The sequence below is a fragment of the Chiloscyllium punctatum genome, unplaced genomic scaffold, assembly GCF_047496795.1.
Source record: "Chiloscyllium punctatum isolate Juve2018m unplaced genomic scaffold, sChiPun1.3 scaffold_1189, whole genome shotgun sequence".
In the NCBI taxonomy this organism is placed as follows: Eukaryota; Metazoa; Chordata; class Chondrichthyes; order Orectolobiformes; family Hemiscylliidae; genus Chiloscyllium; species Chiloscyllium punctatum.
In genome coordinates this window covers 24,355-40,605 of record NW_027310923.1, presented here as the reverse complement: position 1 = coordinate 40,605, position 16,251 = coordinate 24,355, and the positions used below count along the sequence as shown (strand labels likewise).

General features: G+C 65.8%; 1 long non-coding RNA gene across 1 annotated transcript; it reads left to right on the top strand.

Moving 5' to 3' along the window:
• The first annotated feature begins 6 nt into the window (after window positions 1–6).
• LOC140474809 (uncharacterized) lies at window positions 7–15,450 on the top strand. The gene is made up of 3 exons (XR_011959438.1): window positions 7–153; window positions 8,839–8,993; window positions 15,325–15,450. It is a non-coding gene; the product is annotated as an uncharacterized lncRNA (long non-coding RNA).
• The last annotated feature ends 801 nt before the right edge of the window (window positions 15,451–16,251 follow it).

Here is a 16,251-nt window from a genome sequence, read left to right as displayed (position 1 = left end):
GGCCTGTTGTCACAGTCTCCCCCAGGGTGGTATTCCGGCCTCAGCCAATCCCGATGTCTGGTTACCGCTGTCACCGGGCGGGGCAGACTGACTCACCAATCACCAACCTCACCATCTGTTTCAATATGGGCAGACTGAGAGCAGGAATTCTGGGTAAGTATCAGGATCAGGGTCAGGGTCAGGGTCAGGGTCAGGGTCGGGGTCGGGGTCGGGGTCAGGGTCAGGGTCAGGGACTGGGTCTGGGTCAGGGTCAGGGTAAGTATCAGGGTCAGGGTCAGGGTCTCGGTCAGGGTCTGGGTCTGGGACTGGGTCAGGGTCTGGGTCAGGGTCTGGGTCTGGGTCAGGGTCAGGGTCAGGGTCAGGGTCAGGGTCTGGGTCAGGGTCAGGGTCTGGGTCAGGGTCTGGGTCAGGGTCAGGGTCTGGGGCGGGGTCAGGGTCAGGGTCTGGGTCAGGGTCTGGGTCAGGGTCTGGGTCAGGGTCTGGGTCAGGGTCTGGGTCTGGGTCAGGGTCAGGGTCTGGGTCAGGGTCAGGGTCAGGGTCTGGGGCGGGGTCAGGGTCAGGGTCTGGGTCAGGGTCTGGGTCAGGGTCAGGGTCTGGATCAGGGTCAGGATCAGGGTCAGGGTCAGGGTCTGGGTCAGGGTCAGGGTCAGGGTCTGGGGTGGGGTCAGGGTCAGGGTCAGGGTCTGGGTCAGGGTCAGGGTCTGGGTCAGGGTCAGGGTCTGGATCAAGGTCAGGATCAGGGACAGGGTCAGGGTCAGGGGCGGGGTCAGGGACAGGGTCTGGGTCAGGGTCTGGGTCAGGGTCAGGGTCTGGATCAGGGTCAGGATCAGGGTCAGGGTCAGGGTCAGGATCAGGGTCAGGGTCAGGATCAGGGTCAGGGTCTGGGTCTGGGTCAGGGTCAGGGTCTGGGTCAGGGTCTGGGACTGGGTCAGGGTCAGGGTCTGGGTCAGGGTCTGGGTCAGGGTCAGGGTCTGGGTCAGGGTCTGGGTCAGGGTCTGGGTCAGGGTCAGGGTCAGGGTCTGGGGCGGGGTTAGGGTCAGGGTCAGGGTCAGGGTCTGGATCAGGGTCAGGATCAGGGTCAGGGTCAGGATCAGGGTCAGGATCAGGGTGAGGGTCTGGGTCAGGGTCTGGGTCAGGGTCAGGGTCAGGGTCAGGGTCTGGGTCTGGGTCAGGGTCTGGGTCTGGGTCAGGGTCTGGGTCTGGGTCAGGGTCAGGGTCTGGGTCAGGGTCTGGGTCAGGGTCTGGGTCAGGGTCAGGGTCTGGGTCTGGGTCAGGGTCTGGGTCAGGGTCAGGGTCTGGGTCAGGGTCTGGGTCAGGGTCTGGGTCTGGGTCAGGGTCAGGGTCAGGATCAGATCAGGGTCAGGGTCAGGGTCAGGGTCAGGGTCAGGGTCTGGGTCAGGGTCAGGGTCTGGGTCAGGGTCAGCGTCTGGGTCAGGGTCTGGGTGTGGGTCAGGGTCTGGGTCTGGGTCAGGGTCAGGGTCTGGGTCAGGGTCTGGGTCAGGGTCAGGGTCAGGGTCTGGGTCAGGGTCTGGGTCAGGGTCAGCGTCTGGGTCAGGGTCAGAGTCTGGGTCTGGGTCAGGGTCTGGGTCTGGGTCAGGGTCAGGGTCTGGGTCAGGGTCTGGGTCAGGGTCAGGGTCAGGGTCTGGGTCAGGGTCAGCGTCTGGGTCAGGGTCTGGGTCAGGGTCTGGGTCAGGGTCTGGGTCTGGGTCAGGGTCTTGGGTCAGGGTCTGGGTCAGGGTCTGGGTCAGGGTCAGGGTCTGGGTCTGGGACTGGGTCAGGGTCAGGGTCTGGGTCAGGGTCAGGGTCAGGGTCTGGGTCTGGGTCAGGGTCTGGGTCTGGGTCTGGGTCAGGGTCAGGGTCAGGGTCTGGGTCTGGGTCAGGGTCAGGGTCTGGGTTAGGGTCAGGGTCTGGGTCTGGGTCAGGGTCTGGGTCAGGGTCTGGGTCAGGGTCTGGGTCAGGGTCAGGGTCTGGGTCAGGGTCAGGGTCAGGGTCTGGGTCTGGGACTGGGTCAGGGTCTGGGTCTGGGTCAGGGGTCTGGGTCTGGGTCTGGGTCAGGGTCTGGGTCAGGGTCTGGGTCAGGGTCTGGGTCAGGGTCAGAGTCTGGGTCAGGGTCAGGGTCAGGGTCTGGGTCTGGGACTGGGTCAGGGTCTGGCTCTGGGTCAGGGTCTGGGTCTGGGTCTGGGTCAGGGTCTGGGTCTGGGTCTGGGTCAGGGTCTGGGTCAGGGTCAGGGTCAGGGTCTGGGTCAGGGTCAGGGTCTGGGTCAGGGTCTGGGTCTGGGTCTGGGTCTGGGTCAGGGTCTGGGTCAGGGTCAGCGTCTGGGTCAGGGTCTGGGTCTGGGTCTGGGTCAGGGTCTGGGTTAGGGTCTGGGTCTGGGTCTGGGTCAGGGTCTGGGTCAGGGTCTGGGTCTGGGTCAGGGTCAGGGTCTGGGTCTGGGTCAGGGTCTGGGTCAGGGTCAGGGTCTGGGTCAGGGTCAGGGTCAGGGTCAGGGTCTGGGTCAGGGTCTGGGTCTGGGTCTGGGTCTGGGTCTGGGTCAGGGTCTGGGTCAGGGTCAGCGTCTGGGTCAGGGTCTGGGTCTGGGTCAGGGTCTGGGTCAGGGTCAGGGTCTGGGTCTGGGTCAGGGTCTGGGTCAGGGTCAGGGTCAGGGTCAGGGTCTGGGTCTGGGTCAGGGTCTGGGTCAGGGTCTGGGTCAGGGTCAGGGTCTGGGTCAGGGTCAGGGTCTGGGTCAGGGTCAGGGTCTGGGTCAGGGTCAGGGTGTGGGTCTGGGTCTGGGTCAGGGTCTGGGTCAGGGTCAGGGTCTGGGTCAGGGTCTGGGTCAGGGTCAGGGTCAGGGTCTGGGTCTGGGTCAGGGTCAGGGTCTGGGTCTGGGTGAGGGTCTGGGTCAGGGTCTGGGTCAGGGTCTGGGTCTGGGTCAGGGTCTGGGTCAGGGTCTGGGTCAGGGTCAGGGTCAGGGTCTGGGTCAGGGTCAGCGTCTGGGTCAGGGTCTGGGTCTGGGTCAGGGTCTGGGTCAGGGTCTGGGTCAGGGTCAGGGTCAGGGTCAGGGTCAGGATCAGGGGATGGGTCAGGGTCAGGGTCTGGGTCAGGGTCAGGGTCTGGGTCAGGGTCTGGGTCAAGGTCTGGGTCAGGGTCTGGGTCAGGGTCTGGGTCAGGGTCAGGGTCAGGGTCAGGGTCTGGGTCAGGGTCAGGGTCTGGGTCAGGGTCAGGGTCTGGGTCAGGGTCTGGGTCTGGGTCTGGGTCAGGGTCAGCGTCTGGGTCAGCATCTGGGTCAGGGTCAGGGTCTGGGTCAGGGTCTGGGTCTGGGTCAGGGTCTGGGTCAGGGTCTGGGTCAGGATCAGGGTCAGGGTCAGGGTCAGGGTCAGGATCAGATCAGGGTCAGGGTCAGGATCAGGGTCAGGGGGGGGGGGGGGGGGGGGGGGGGGGGGGGGGGGGGGGGGGGGGGGGGGGGGGGGGGGGGGGGGGGGGGGGGGGGGGGGGGGGGGGGGGGGGGGGGGGGGGGGGGGGGGGGGGGGGGGGGGGGGGGGGGGGGGGGGGGGGGGGGGGGGGGGGGGGGGGGGGGGGGGGGGGGGGGGGGGGGGGGGGGGGGGGGGGGGGGGGGGGGGGGGGGGGGGGGGGGGGGGGGGGGGGGGGGGGGGGGGGGGGGGGGGGGGGGGGGGGGGGGGGGGGGGGGGGGGGGGGGGGGGGGGGGGGGGGGGGGGGGGGGGGGGGGGGGGGGGGGGGGGGGGGGGGGGGGGGGGGGGGGGGGGGGGGGGGGGGGGGGGGGGGGGGGGGGGGGGGGGGGGGGGGGGGGGGGGGGGGGGGGGGGGGGGGGGGGGGGGGGGGGGGGGGGGGGGGGGGGGGGGGGGGGGGGGGGGGGGGGGGGGGGGGGTCTGGGTCTGGGTCAGGGTCAGGGTCTGGGTCAGGGTCAGCGTCTGGGTCAGGGTCAGGGTCTGGGTGTGGGTCAGGGTCTGGGTCTGGATCAGGGTCAGGGTCTGGGTCAGGGTCAGGGTCTGGGTCTGGGTCAGGGTCTGGGTCAGGGTCAGGGTCTGGGTCAGGGTCTGGGTCAGGGTCAGCGTCTGGGTCAGGGTCAGAGTCTGGGTCTGGGTCAGGGTCTGGGTCTGGGTCAGGGTCTGGGTCAGGGTCTGGGTCTGGGTCAGGGTCAGCGTCTGGGTCAGGGTCTGGGTCAGGGTCTGGGTCAGGGTCTGGGTCAGGGTCTGGGTCAGGGTCAGGGTCTGGGTCAGGGTCAGGGTCAGGGTCTGGGACTGGGTCAGGGTCAGGGTCTGGGTCAGGGTCTGGGTCTGGGTCAGGGTCTGGGTCAGGGTCAGGGTCTGGGTTAGGGTCAGGGTCTGGGTCTGGGTCTGGGTCTGGGTCAGGGTCTGGGTCAGGGTCTGGGTCTGGGTCAGGGTCTGGGTCAGGGTCTGGGTCAGGGTCAGGGTCAGGGTCTGGGACTGGGTCAGGGTCAGGGTCTGGGTCTGGGTCAGGGTCTGGGTCTGGGTCTGGGTCAGGGTCTGGGTCAGGGTCTGGGTCTGGGTCAGGGTCTGGGTCAGGATCAGGGTCAGGGTCTGGGTCAGGGTCTGGGTCAGGGTCAGGGTCAGGGTCTGGGTCAGGGTCTGGGTCTGGGTCAGGGTCTGGGTCAGGGTCAGCGTCTGGGTCAGGGTCTGGGTCTGGGTCTGGGTCAGGGTCTGGGTCAGGGTCTGGGTCTGGGTCAGCGTCTGGGTCAGGGTCTGGGTCAGGGTCAGGGTCTGGGTCTGGGTCAGGGTCAGGGTCTGGGTCAGGGTCAGGGTCAGGGTCAGGGTCTGGGTCAGGGTCAGGGTCTGGGTCTGGGTCAGGGTCAGCGTCTGGGTCAGGGTCTGGGTCAGGGTCTGGGTCAGGGTCAGGGTCTGGGTCTGGGTCAGGGTCTGGGTCAGGGTCAGGGTCAGGGTCTGGGTCTGGGTCAGGGTCTGGGTCTGGGTCAGGGTCAGGGTCTGGGTCAGGGTCAGGGTCTGGGTCTGGGTCAGGGTCTGGGTCAGGGTCAGGGTCTGGGTCAGGGTCTGGGTCAGGGTCTGGGTCAGGGTCAGGGTCAGGGTCTGGGTCTGGGTCAGGGTCAGCGTCTGGGTCAGGGTCAGGGTCTGGGTCTGGGTCAGGGTCTGGGTCAGGGTCTGGGTCAGGGTCAGGGTCAGGGTCAGGATCAGGGGATCGGTCAGGGTCTGGGTCAGGGTCAGGGTCTGGGTCAGGGTCTGGGTCAGGGTCTGGGTCAGGGTCAGGGTCAGGGTCTGGGTCTGGGTCTGGGTCAGGGTCTGGGTCAGGGTCAGGGTCAGGGTCTGGGTCTGGGTCAGGGTCAGCGTCTGGGTCTGGGTCAGGGTCTGGGTCAGGGTCTGGGTCAGGGTCAGGGTCAGGGTCTGGGTCTGGGTCAGGGTCAGCGTCTGGGTCAGGGTCAGGGTCAGGGTCTGGGTCTGGGTCAGGGTCTGGGTCAGTGTCTGGGTCAGGGTCAGGGTCAGGGTCAGGGTCAGGATCAGGGGATGGGTCAGGGTCAGGGTCTGGGTCAGGGTCAGGGTCAGGGTCTGGGTCAAGGTCTGGGTCAGGGTCAGGGTCTGGGTCTGGGTCAGGGTCTGGGTCAGGGTCAGGGTCTGGGTCAGGGTCAGGGTCTGGGTCAGGGTCAGGGTCAGGGTCTGGGTCAGGGTCAGGGTCTGGGTCAGGGTCTGGGTCAGGGTCAGCGTCTGGGTCAGCATCTGGGTCAGGGTCAGGGTCAGGGTCTGGGTCTGGGTCAGGGTCAGGGTCAGGGTCTGGGTCAGGGTCAGCGTCAGGGTCAGGGTCAGGGTCAGGGTCAGGGTCTGGGTCAGGGTCTGGGTCTGGGTCTGGGTCAGGGTCTGGGTCAGGGTCTGGGTCTGGGTCAGGGTCAGGGTCAGGGTCTGGGTCTGGGTCAGGGTCAGGGTCAGGGTCAGGGTCTGGGTCATGGTCTGGGTCAGGGTCAGCGTCTGGGTCAGGGTCTGGGTCTGGGTCTGGGTCAGGGTCAGGGTCTGGGTCAGGGTCTGGGTCAGGGTCTGGGTCTGGGTCAGGGTCAGGGTCAGGGTCAGGGTCAGGGTCTGGGTCTGGGTCTGGGTCAGGGTCTGGGTCAGGGTCAGGGTCTGGGTCTGGGTCAGGGTCTGGGTCAGGGTCAGGGTCTGGGTCTGGGTCAGGGTCAGCGTCTGGGTCAGGGTCAGGGTCAGGGTCTGGGTCAGGGTCAGGGTCTGGGTCAGGGTCAGGGTCAGGATCAGGGGATGGGTCAGGGTCAGGGTCTGGGTCAGGGTCAGGGTCTGGGTCAGGGTCTGGGTCAGGGTCAGGGTCAGGGTCTGGGTCTGGGTCAGGGTCTGGGTCAGGGTCTGGGTCTGGGTCTGGGTCAGGGTCTGGGTCTGGGTCAGGGTCTGGGTCTGGGTCTGGGTCAGGGTCTGGGTCTGGGTCAGGGTCTGGGTCAGGGTCTGGGTCAGGGTCTGGGTCTGGGTCTGGGTCAGGGTCTGGGTCAGGGTCTGGGTCTGGGTCAGGGTCTGGGTCAGGGTCAGGGTCTGGGTCAGGGTCAGCGTCTGGGTCAGGGTCAGGGTCTGGGTCAGGGTCAGGGTCTGGGTCAGGGTCAGGGTCAGGGTCAGGGTCAGGATCAGGGGATGGGTCAGGGTCAGGGTCTGGGTCAGTGTCTGGGTCAAGGTCTGGGTCAGGGTCAGGGTCAGGGTCTGGGTCAGGGTCAGGGTCTGGGTCAGGGTCAGGGTCTGGGTCAGGGTCTGGGTCAGGGTCTGGGTCAGGGTCAGGGTCAAGGTCAGGGTCTGGGTCTGGGTCTGGGTCTGGGTCAGGGTCAGCGTCTGGGTCAGCATCTGGGTCAGGGTCAGGGTCTGGCTCTGGGTCAGGGTCTGGGTCAGGGTCTGGATCAGGGTCAGGGTCAGGGTCAGGGTCAGGGTCAGGGTCAGATCAGGGTCAGGGTCAGGGTCAGGATCAGGGTCAGGGTCTGGGTCTGGGTCAGGGTCAGGGTCTGGGTCTGGGTCAGGGTCAGGGTCTGGGTCTGGGTCAGGGTCTGGGTCAGGGTCTGGGTCAGGGTCAGCGTCTGGGTCAGGGTCAGAGTCTGGGTCTGGGTCAGGGTCTGGGTCTGGGTCAGGGTCTGGGTCAGGGTCTGGGTCAGGGTCAGGGTCTGGGTCAGGGTCAGGGTCAGGGTCTGGGACTGGGTCAGGGTCTGGGTTAGGGTCAGGGTCTGGGTCTGGGTCAGGGTCTGGGTCAGGGTCTGGGTCAGGGTCAGGGTCTGGGTCAGGGTCTGGGTCAGGGTCTGGGTTAGGGTCAGGGTCTGGGTCTGGGTCAGGGTCTGGGTCTGGGTCAGGGTCTGGGTCAGGGTCTGGGTCAGGGTCAGGGTCAGGGTCAGGGTCTGGGTCAGGGTCTGGGTCTGGGTCTGGGTCAGGGTCTGGGTCTGGGTCTGGGTTTGGGTCAGGGTCTGGGTCAGGGTCAGGGTCTGGGTCAGGATCAGGGTCAGGGTCAGGGTCTGGGTCAGGGTCTGGGTCAGGGTCAGGGTCTGGGTCTGGGTCTGGGTCAGGGTCTGGGTCAGGGTCAGTGTCTGGGTCAGGGTCTGGGTCTGGGTCTGGGTCAGGGTCTGGGTCAGGGTCTGGGTCAGGGTCAGGGTCTGGGTCAGGGTCAGGGTCAGGGTCTGGGTCTGGGTCAGGGTCAGGGTCAGGGTCTGGGTCTGGGTCAGGGTCTGGGTCAGGGTCTGGGTCAGGGTCTGGGTCTGGGTCAGGGTCTGGGTCAGGGTCTGGGTCAGGGTCAGGGTCAGGGTCTGGGTCTGGGTCAGGGTCAGGGTCTGGGTCTGGGTCTGGGTCAGGGTCTGGGTCAGGGTCAGGGTCTGGGTCTGGGTCTGGGTCAGGGTCTGGGTCAGGGTCAGGGTCTGGGTCTGGGTCAGGGTCTGGGTCAGGGTCTGGGTCAGGGTCAGGGTCAGGGTCTGGGTCTGGGTCAGGGTCAGCGTCTGGGTCAGGGTCAGGGTCTGGGTCTGGGTCAGGGTCTGGGTCAGGGTCTGGGTCAGGGTCAGGATCAGGGGATGGGTCAGGGTCTGGGTCAGGGTCAGGGTCTGGGTCAGGGTCTGAGTCAGGGTCTGGGTCAGGGTCAGGGTCAGGGTCTGGGTCTGGGTCTGGGTCAGGGTCTGGGTCAGGGTCTGGGTCTGGGTCTGGGTCAGGGTCTGGGTCTGGGTCAGGGTCAGGATCAGGGGATGGATCAGGGTCAGCGTCAGGGTCAGGGTCAGCGTCAGGGTCAGGGTCAGGGTCTGGGTCAGGGTCTGGGTCTGGGTCAGGGTCAGGATCAGGGGATGGGTCAGGGTCAGCGTCAGGGTCAGGGTCAGGGTCAGCGTCAGGGTCAGGGTCAGGGTCAGGGTCTGGGTCAGGGTCTGGGTCAGGGTCAGGGTCTGGGTCAGGGTCTGGGTCAGGGTCAGCGTCTGGGTCAGGGTCAGGGTCAGGGTCAGGGTCAGGGTCAGGGTCTGGGTCAGGGTCTGGGTCAGGGTCAGGGTCAGGGTCAGGGTCAGGGTCAGGGTCTGGGTCAGGGTCTGGGTCAGGGTCTGGGTCAGGGTCAGCGTCTGGGTCAGGGTCAGGGTCAGGGTCAGGGTCTGGGTCAGGGTCAGGGTCAGGGTCAGGGTCAGGGTCAGGGTCTGGGTCAGGGTCAGGGTCAGGGTCTGGGTCAGGGTCAGGGTCAGGGTCTGGTGAGCTGGTGTCTGGGAGATGCCCAGGCCGTGGGGGGGTGTGTGGTCAGGGGGGTGATGGAGAGGGGTTGTTTGGGGTGGGGATGGGGTGTGAGGGGGTGGGGGAGTGGGGGGGTGTGGTGAGGGGGGGTGGACAGACAGACTCTCACTGCCCCCTGCCTGTCCACCCTCCCCACCCTGCCCCCTCCCTTCCCAGGAGAGCTCAGTGCCAATCTCACCTATCGGCTGCTGCTCGACTTGGGAAGGCCTCACAGTCGGGTATCGTTCCCCAGCTTGAGCCGGGAGTTCAGCACCAGCAGACGGCTGTCCACAGGGAGACCGAGGTGTGACCATCACAGCATTTACCTCACGGTGAGGATCACCCCGTCACTACCACCAGGGACACACCAACCCCCCACTCCCCCCAACAGACAGAACCGAGTTAGGGTCGGGGCCGAGGGAGGGGGCACTGTCACAGGGTCAGGGCTGAGGGAGGGGGCACTGTCGGAGGGTCAGTGCTGAGGGAGGGGGCACTGTCGGAGGGTCAGTGCTGAGGGAGTGGGCACTGTCGGAGGGTCAGTGCTGAGGGAGGGGGCACTGTCGGAGGGTCAGTGCTGAGGGAGTGGGCACTGTCGGAGGGTCAGTGCTGAGGGAGTAGGCCCTGTCGGAGGGTCAGTGCTGAGGGAGGGGGCACTGTCGGAGGGTCAGTGCTGAGGGAGTGGACACTGTCGGAGGGTCAGTGCCGAGGGAGTGGACACTGTCGGAGGGTCAGTGCTGAGGGAGTGGGCACTGTCGGAGGGTCAGTGCTGAGGGAGTGGGCACTGTCGGAGGGTCAGTGCTGAGGGAGTGGGGACTGTCGGAGGGTCAGTGCTGAGGGAGTGGGCACTGTCGGAGGGTCAGTGCTGAGGGAGTGGACACTGTCGGAGGGTCAGTGCCGAGGGAGTGGGCACTGTCAGAGGGTCAGTGCTGAGGGAGTGGGCACTGTCGGAGGGTCAGTGCTGAGGGAGTGGGCCCTGTCGGAGGGTCAGTGCCGAGGGAGTGGGCACTGTCAGAGGGTCAGTGCTGAGGGAGGGGGCACTGTCAGAGGGTCAGTGCTGAGGGAGTGGGCACTGTCGGAGGGTCAGTGCTGAGGGAGTGGGCACTGTCGGAGGGTCAGTGCTGAGGGAGTGGGCACTGTCGGAGGGTCAGTGCTGAGGGAGGGGGCACTGTCGGAGGGTCAGTGCTGAGGGAGGGGGCACTGTCGGAGGGTCAGTGCTGAGGGAGTGGGCACTGTCGGGGGGTCACTGCTGAGGGAGTGGGCACTGTCGGAGGGTCAGTGCTGAGGGAGTGCCGCACTGTCGGAGGGTCAGTGCTGAGGGAGTGGGCACTGTCGGAGGGTCAGTGCTGAGGGAGTGGGCACTGTCGGAGGGTCAGTGCTGAGGGAGTGGGCACTGTCAGAGGGTCAGTGCTGAGGGAGTGGGCACTATCGGAGGGTCAGTGCTGAGGGAGTGGGCATTTTCGGAGGGTCAATTCAGAGGAAGGGGGGTACTGTCAGAGGGTCAGTGCTGAGGGAGTGGGCACTGTCGGAGGGTCAGTGCTGAGGGAGTGGGCACTGTCGGAGGGTCAGTGCTGAGGGAGTGGACACTGTCGGAGGGTCAGTGCTGAGGGAGTGGACACTGTCGGAGGGTCAGTGCTGAGGGAGTGGGCACTGTCAGAGGGTCAGTGTTGAGGGAGTGGGCTCTGTCAGAGGGTCAGTGCTGAGGGAGTGGGCACTGTCGGAGGGTCAGTGCTGAGGGAGTGGGCACTGTGGGAGGGTCAGTGCTGAGGGAGTGAACACTGTCGGAGGGTCAGTGCTGAGGGAGTGGGCACTGTCGGAGGGTCAGTGCTGAGGGAGTGGGCACTGTCGGAGGGTCAGTGCTGAGGGAGTGGACACTGTCGGAGGGTCAGTGCTGAGGGAGTGGGCACTGTCGGAGGGTCAGTGCTGAGGGAGTGGGCACTGTCAGAGGGTCAGTGCTGAGGGAGTGGACACTGTCGGAGGGTCAGTGCTGAGGGAGTGGGCACTGTCGGAGGGTCAGTGCTGAGGGAGTGGACACTGTCGGAGGGTCAGTGCTGAGGGAGTGGGCACTGTCGGAGGGTCAGTGCTGAGGGAGTGGGCCCTGTCGGAGGGTCAGTGCTGAGTGAGTGGACACTGTCGGAGGGTCAGTGCTGAGGGAGTGGGCACTGTCGGAGGGTCAGTGCTGAGGGAGTGGGCACTGTCGGAGGGTCAGTGCTGAGGGAGTGGACACTGTCGGAGGGTCAGTGCTGAGGGAGTGGGCACTGTCGGAGGGTCAGTGCTGAGGGACTGTGCACTGTCGGAGGGTCAGTGCTGAGGGAGTGGGCCCTGTCGGAGGGTCAGTGCTGAGGGAGTGGGCACGGTCAGAGGGTCAGTGCTGAGGGAGTGGGCACTGTCGGAGGGTCAGTGCTGAGGGAGTGGGCACTGTCGGTGGGTCAGTGCTGAGGGAGTGGGCACTGTCGGAGGGTCAGTGCTGAGGGAGTGGGCCGTGTCGGAGGGTCAGTGCTGAGGGAGTGGGCACTGTCGGAGGGTCAGTGCTGAGGGAGTGTGCACTGTCGGAGGGTCAGTGCTGAGGGAGTGGGCCCTGTCGGAGGGTCAGTGCTGAGGGAGTGGGCCCTGTCGGAGGGTCAGTGCTGAGGGAGTGGGCACTGTCGGAGGGTCAGTGCTGAGGGAGTGGGCACTGTCGGAGGGTCAGTGCTGAGGGAGTGGACACTGTCGGAGGGTCAGTGCTGAGGGAGTGGGCACTGTCGGAGGGTCAGTGCTGAGGGAGTGGACACTGTCGGAGGGTCAGTGCTGAGGGAGTGGGCACTGTCAGAGGGTCAGTGCTGACGGAGTGGGCACTGTCGGAGGGTCAGTGCTGAGGGAGTGGACACTGTCGGAGGGTCAGTGCTGAGGGAGTGGGCACTGTCGGAGGGTCAGTGCTGAGGGAGTGGACACTGTCGGAGGGTCAGTGCTGAGGGAGTGGGCACTGTCGGAGGGTCAGTGCTGACGGAGTGGGCACTGTCGGAGGGTCAGTGCTGAGGGAGTGGACACTGTCGGAGGGTCAGTGCTGAGGGAGTGGGCACTGTCGGAGGGTCAGTGCTGAGGGAGTGGACACTGTCGGAGGGTCAGTGCTGAGGGAGTGTGCACTGTCGGAGGGTCAGTGCTGAGGGAGTGGGCCCTGTCGGAGGGTCAGTGCTGAGGGAGTGGGCCCTGTCGGAGGGTCAGTGCTGAGGGAGTGGGCACTGTCGGAGGGTCAGTGCTGAGGGAGGGGGCACTGTCAGAGGGTCAGTGCTGAGGGAGTGGGCACTGTCGGAGGGTCAGTGCTGAGGGAGTGGGCCCTGTCGGAGGGTCAGTGCTGAGGGAGTGGGCACTGTCGGAGGGTCAGTGCTGAGGGAATGGGCACTGTCGGAGGGTCCGTGCTGAGGGAGAGGGCACTGTCGGAGGGTCAGTGCTGAGGGAGTGGGCACTGTCGGAGGGTCAGTGCTGAGGGAGTGGACACTGTCGGAGAGTCAGTGCTGAGGGAGTGGGCACTGTCGGAGGGTCAGTGCTGAGGGAGTGGACACTGTCGGAGGGTCAGTGCTGAGGGAGTGGGCACTGTCGGAGGGTCAGTGCTGAGGGAGGGGTCACTGTCGGAGGGTCAGTGCTGAGGGAGTGGGCACTGTCGGAGGGTCAGTGCTGAGGGAGTGGGCACTGTCGGAGAGTCAGTGCTGAGGGAGTGGGCACTGTCGGAGGGTCAGTGCTGAGGGAGTGGACACTGTCGGAGGGTCAGTGCTGAGGGAGTGGGCACTGTCGGAGGGTCAGTGCTGAGGGAGTGGGCACTGTGGGAGGGTCAGTACTGAGGGAGTGGGCTCTGTCGGAGGGTCAGTGCTGAGGGAGTGGGCACTGTGGGAGGGTCAGTGCTGAGGGAGTGGACACTGTCGGAGGGTCAGTGCTGAGGGAGTGGGCACTGTCGGAGGGTCAGTGCTGAGGGAGTGGACACTGTCGGAGGGTCAGTGCTGAGGGAGTGGGCACTGTCGGAGGGTCAGTGCTGAGGGAGTGGGCACTGTCGGAGGGTCAGTGCTGAGGGAGTGGGCCCTGTCGGAGGGTCAGTGCTGAGTGAGTGGGCCCTGTCGGAGGGTCAGTGCTGAGGGAGTGGGCACTGTCGGAGGGTCAGTGCTGAGTGAGTGGGCCCTGTCGGAGGGTCAGTGCTGAGGGAGTGGGCACTGTCGGAGGGTCAGTGCTGAGGGAGTGGGCACTGTCGGAGGGTCAGTGCTGAGGGAGTGGACACTGTCGGAGGGTCAGTGCTGAGGGAGTGGGCACTGTCGGAGGGTCAGTGCTGAGGGAGTGTGCACTGTCGGAGGGTCAGTGCTGAGGGAGTGGGCCCTGTCGGAGGGTCAGTGCTGAGGGAGTGGGCACTGTCAGAGGGTCAGTGCTGAGGGAGTGGGCACTGTCCGAGGGTCAGTGCTGAGGGAGTGGGCCGTGTCGGAGGGTCAGTGCTGAGGGAGTGGGCACTGTCGGAGGGTCAGTGCTGAGGGAGTGTGCACTGTCGGAGGGTCAGTGCTGAGGGAGTGGGCCCTGTCGGAGGGTCAGTGCTGAGGGAGTGGGCACTGTCAGAGGGTCAGTGCTGAGGGAGTGGGCACTGTCGGAGGGTCAGTGCTGAGGGAGTGGGCACTGTCGGAGGGTCAGTGCTGAGGGAGTGTGCACTGTCGGAGGGTCAGTGCTGAGGGAGTGGGCACTGTCGGAGGGTCAGTGCTGAGGGAGTGTGCACTGTCGGAGGGTCAGTGCTGAGGGAGTGGGCACTGTCGGAGGGTCAGTGCTGAGGGAGTGGGCACGGTCGGAGGGTCAGTGCTGAGGGAGTGGACACTGTCGGAAGGTCAGTGCTGAGGGAGTGGACACTGTCGGAGGGTCAGTGCTGAGGGAGTCGGCACTGTCAGAGGGTCAGTGCTGAGGGAGTGGGCACTGTCGGAGGGTCAGTGCTGAGGGAGTGGGCCCTGTCGGAGGGTCAGTGCTGAGGGAGTGGGCACTGTCGGAGGGTCAGTGCTGAGGGAGTGGGCACTGTCGGAGGGTCAGTGCTGAGGGAGTGGGCACTGTCGGAGGGTCAGTGCTGAGGGAGTGGGCACTGTCGGAGGGTCAGTGCGGAGGGAGTGGGCACTGTGGGAGGGTCAGTGCTGAGGGAGTGGGCCCTGTCGGAGGGTCAGTGCTGAGGGAGTGGACACTGTCGGAGGGTCAGTGCTGAGGGAGTGGGCACTGTCGGAGGGTCAGTGCTGAGGGAGTGGACACTGTCGGAGGGTCAGTGCTGAGGGAGTGGGCACTGTCGGAGGGTCAGTGCTGAGGGAGTGGGCACTGTCGGAGGGTCAGTGCTGAGGGAGTGGACACTGTCGGAGGGTCAGTGCTGAGGGAGTGGGCACTGTCGGAGGGTCAGTGCTGAGGGAGTGCCGCACTGTCGGAGGGTCAGTGCTGAGGGAGTGCCGCACTGTCGGAGGGTCAGTGCTGAGGGAGTGGGCACTGTCGGAGGGTCAGTGCTGAGGGAGTGCCGCACTGTCGGAGGGTCAGTGCTGAGGGAGTGGGCACTGTCGGAGGGTCAGTGCTGAGGGAGTGGGCCCTGTCGGAGGGTCAGTGCTGAGGGAGTGGGCCCTGTCGGAGGGTCAGTGCTGAGGGAGGGGGCACTGTCAGAGGGTCAGTGCTGAGGGAGTGGGCACTGTCGGAGGGTCAGTGCTGAGGGAGTGCCGCACTGTCGGAGGGTCAGTGCTGAGGGAGTGGACACTGTCGGAGGGTCAGTGCTGAGGGAGTGGGCCCTGTCGGAGGGTCAGTGCTGAGGGAGTGGGCACTGTCGGAGGGTCAGTGCTGAGGGAGTGGGCACTGTCGGAGGGTCAGTGCGGAGGGAGTGGGCACTGTCGGAGGGTCAGTGCTGAGGGAGTGGGCACTGTCGGAGGGTCAGTGCTGAGGGAGTGGGCCCTGTCGGAGGGTCAGTGATGAGGGAGTGGGCACTGTCGGAGGGTCACTATTGAGGGAGTGGACACTGTCGGAGGGTCAGTGCTGAGGGAGTGGGCACTGTCAGAGGGTCAGTGCTGAGGGAGTGGGCCCTGTCGGAGGGTCAGTGCTGAGGGAGTGGGCCCTGTCGGAGGGTCAGTGCTGAGGGAGTGGGCACTGTCGGAGGGTCAGTGCTGAGGGAGTGGGCCCTGTCAGAGGGTCAGTGCTGAGGGAGTGGACACTGTCGGAGGGTCAGCGCTGAGGGAGTGGGCACTGTCGGAGGGTCAGTGCTGAGGGAGTGGGCCCTGTCGGAGGGTCAGTGCTGAGGGAGTGGGCACTGTCGGAGGGTCAGTGCTGAGGGAGTGGGCCCTGTCAGAGGGTCAGTGCTGAGGGAGTGGACACTGTCGGAGGGTCAGCGCTGAGGGAGTGGGCACTGTCGGAGGGTCAGTGCTGAGGGAGTGGGCACTGTCGGAGGGTCAGTGCTGAGGGAGTGGATTTATTTCTGCCGTATTGTCTCTCTCTCTCTCTCCCTGTCTCTGTCTCTCTCTATCCCTGTCTCTCTCTCTCTCCCTGTCTCTGTCTCTCTCTATCCCTGTCTCTCTCTCTCTCCCTGTCTCTCTCTCTCCCTGTCTCTCTCTCTCCCTGTCTCTCCCTCTCCCTGTCTCTCTCTCTCTCTCCCTGTCTCTCTCTCTCTCTTTCTGTCTCCGTCTCTCACTCTCTCTCTCTCTCGTTTACACACAGGCATGTGTGAAAGATTATCTCCAGCCAGTGAGTATTCTGTTAAACCTCTCGATCGCGGGGGAAGAGATTCCGAACACCCAGCGTCTGAGGCCAATTCTGGATCAGTACAGTCAAACATCACACACCTACAAGGTACTGGGTTAGAGACCGCAACACTGTCCTGAAAGGATGGGATATCACAGGGACAGGGGTTACTGAGGGACAGTGTGGGGGAGGGGGATTAACATCAGTACAGATACAGTCAGTAACACAGGGCACTGGGGGGGGAGGGGTTACTGAGGGACAGTGTGAGGGAGGGGGATTAACATCAGTAGGGATACAGTCAGTAACACAGGGCCCTGGGGGGGGGAGAGGGGTTACTGAGGGACAGTGTGAGGGAGGGGGATTAACATCAGTAGGGATACAGTCAGTAACACAGGGCCCTGGGGGGGGAGAGGGGTTACTGAGGGACAGTGTGAGGGAGGGGGATTAACATCAGTAGGGATACAGTCAGTAACACAGGGCCCTGGGGGGGGAGAGGGGTTACTGAGGGACAGTGTGAGGGAGGGGGATTAACATCAGTAGGGATACAGTCAGTAACACAGGGCACTGGGGGGGGAGGGGTTACTGAGGGACAGTGTGAGGGAGGGGGATTAACATCAGTAGGGATACAGTCAGTAACACAGGGCCCTGGGGGGGGGGAGAGGGGTTACTGAGGGACAGTGTGAGGGAGGGGGATTAACATCAGTAGGGATACAGTCAGTAACACAGGGCCTTGGGGGAGGGGGGAGAGGGATTACTGAGGGACAGTGTGAGGGAGGGGGATTAACATCAGTAGGGATACAGTCAGTAACACAGGGCCCTGGGGAGGGAGAGGGGGGTTACTGAGGGACAGTGTGAGGGAGGGGGATTAACATCAGTAGGGATACAGTCAGTAACACAGGGCCC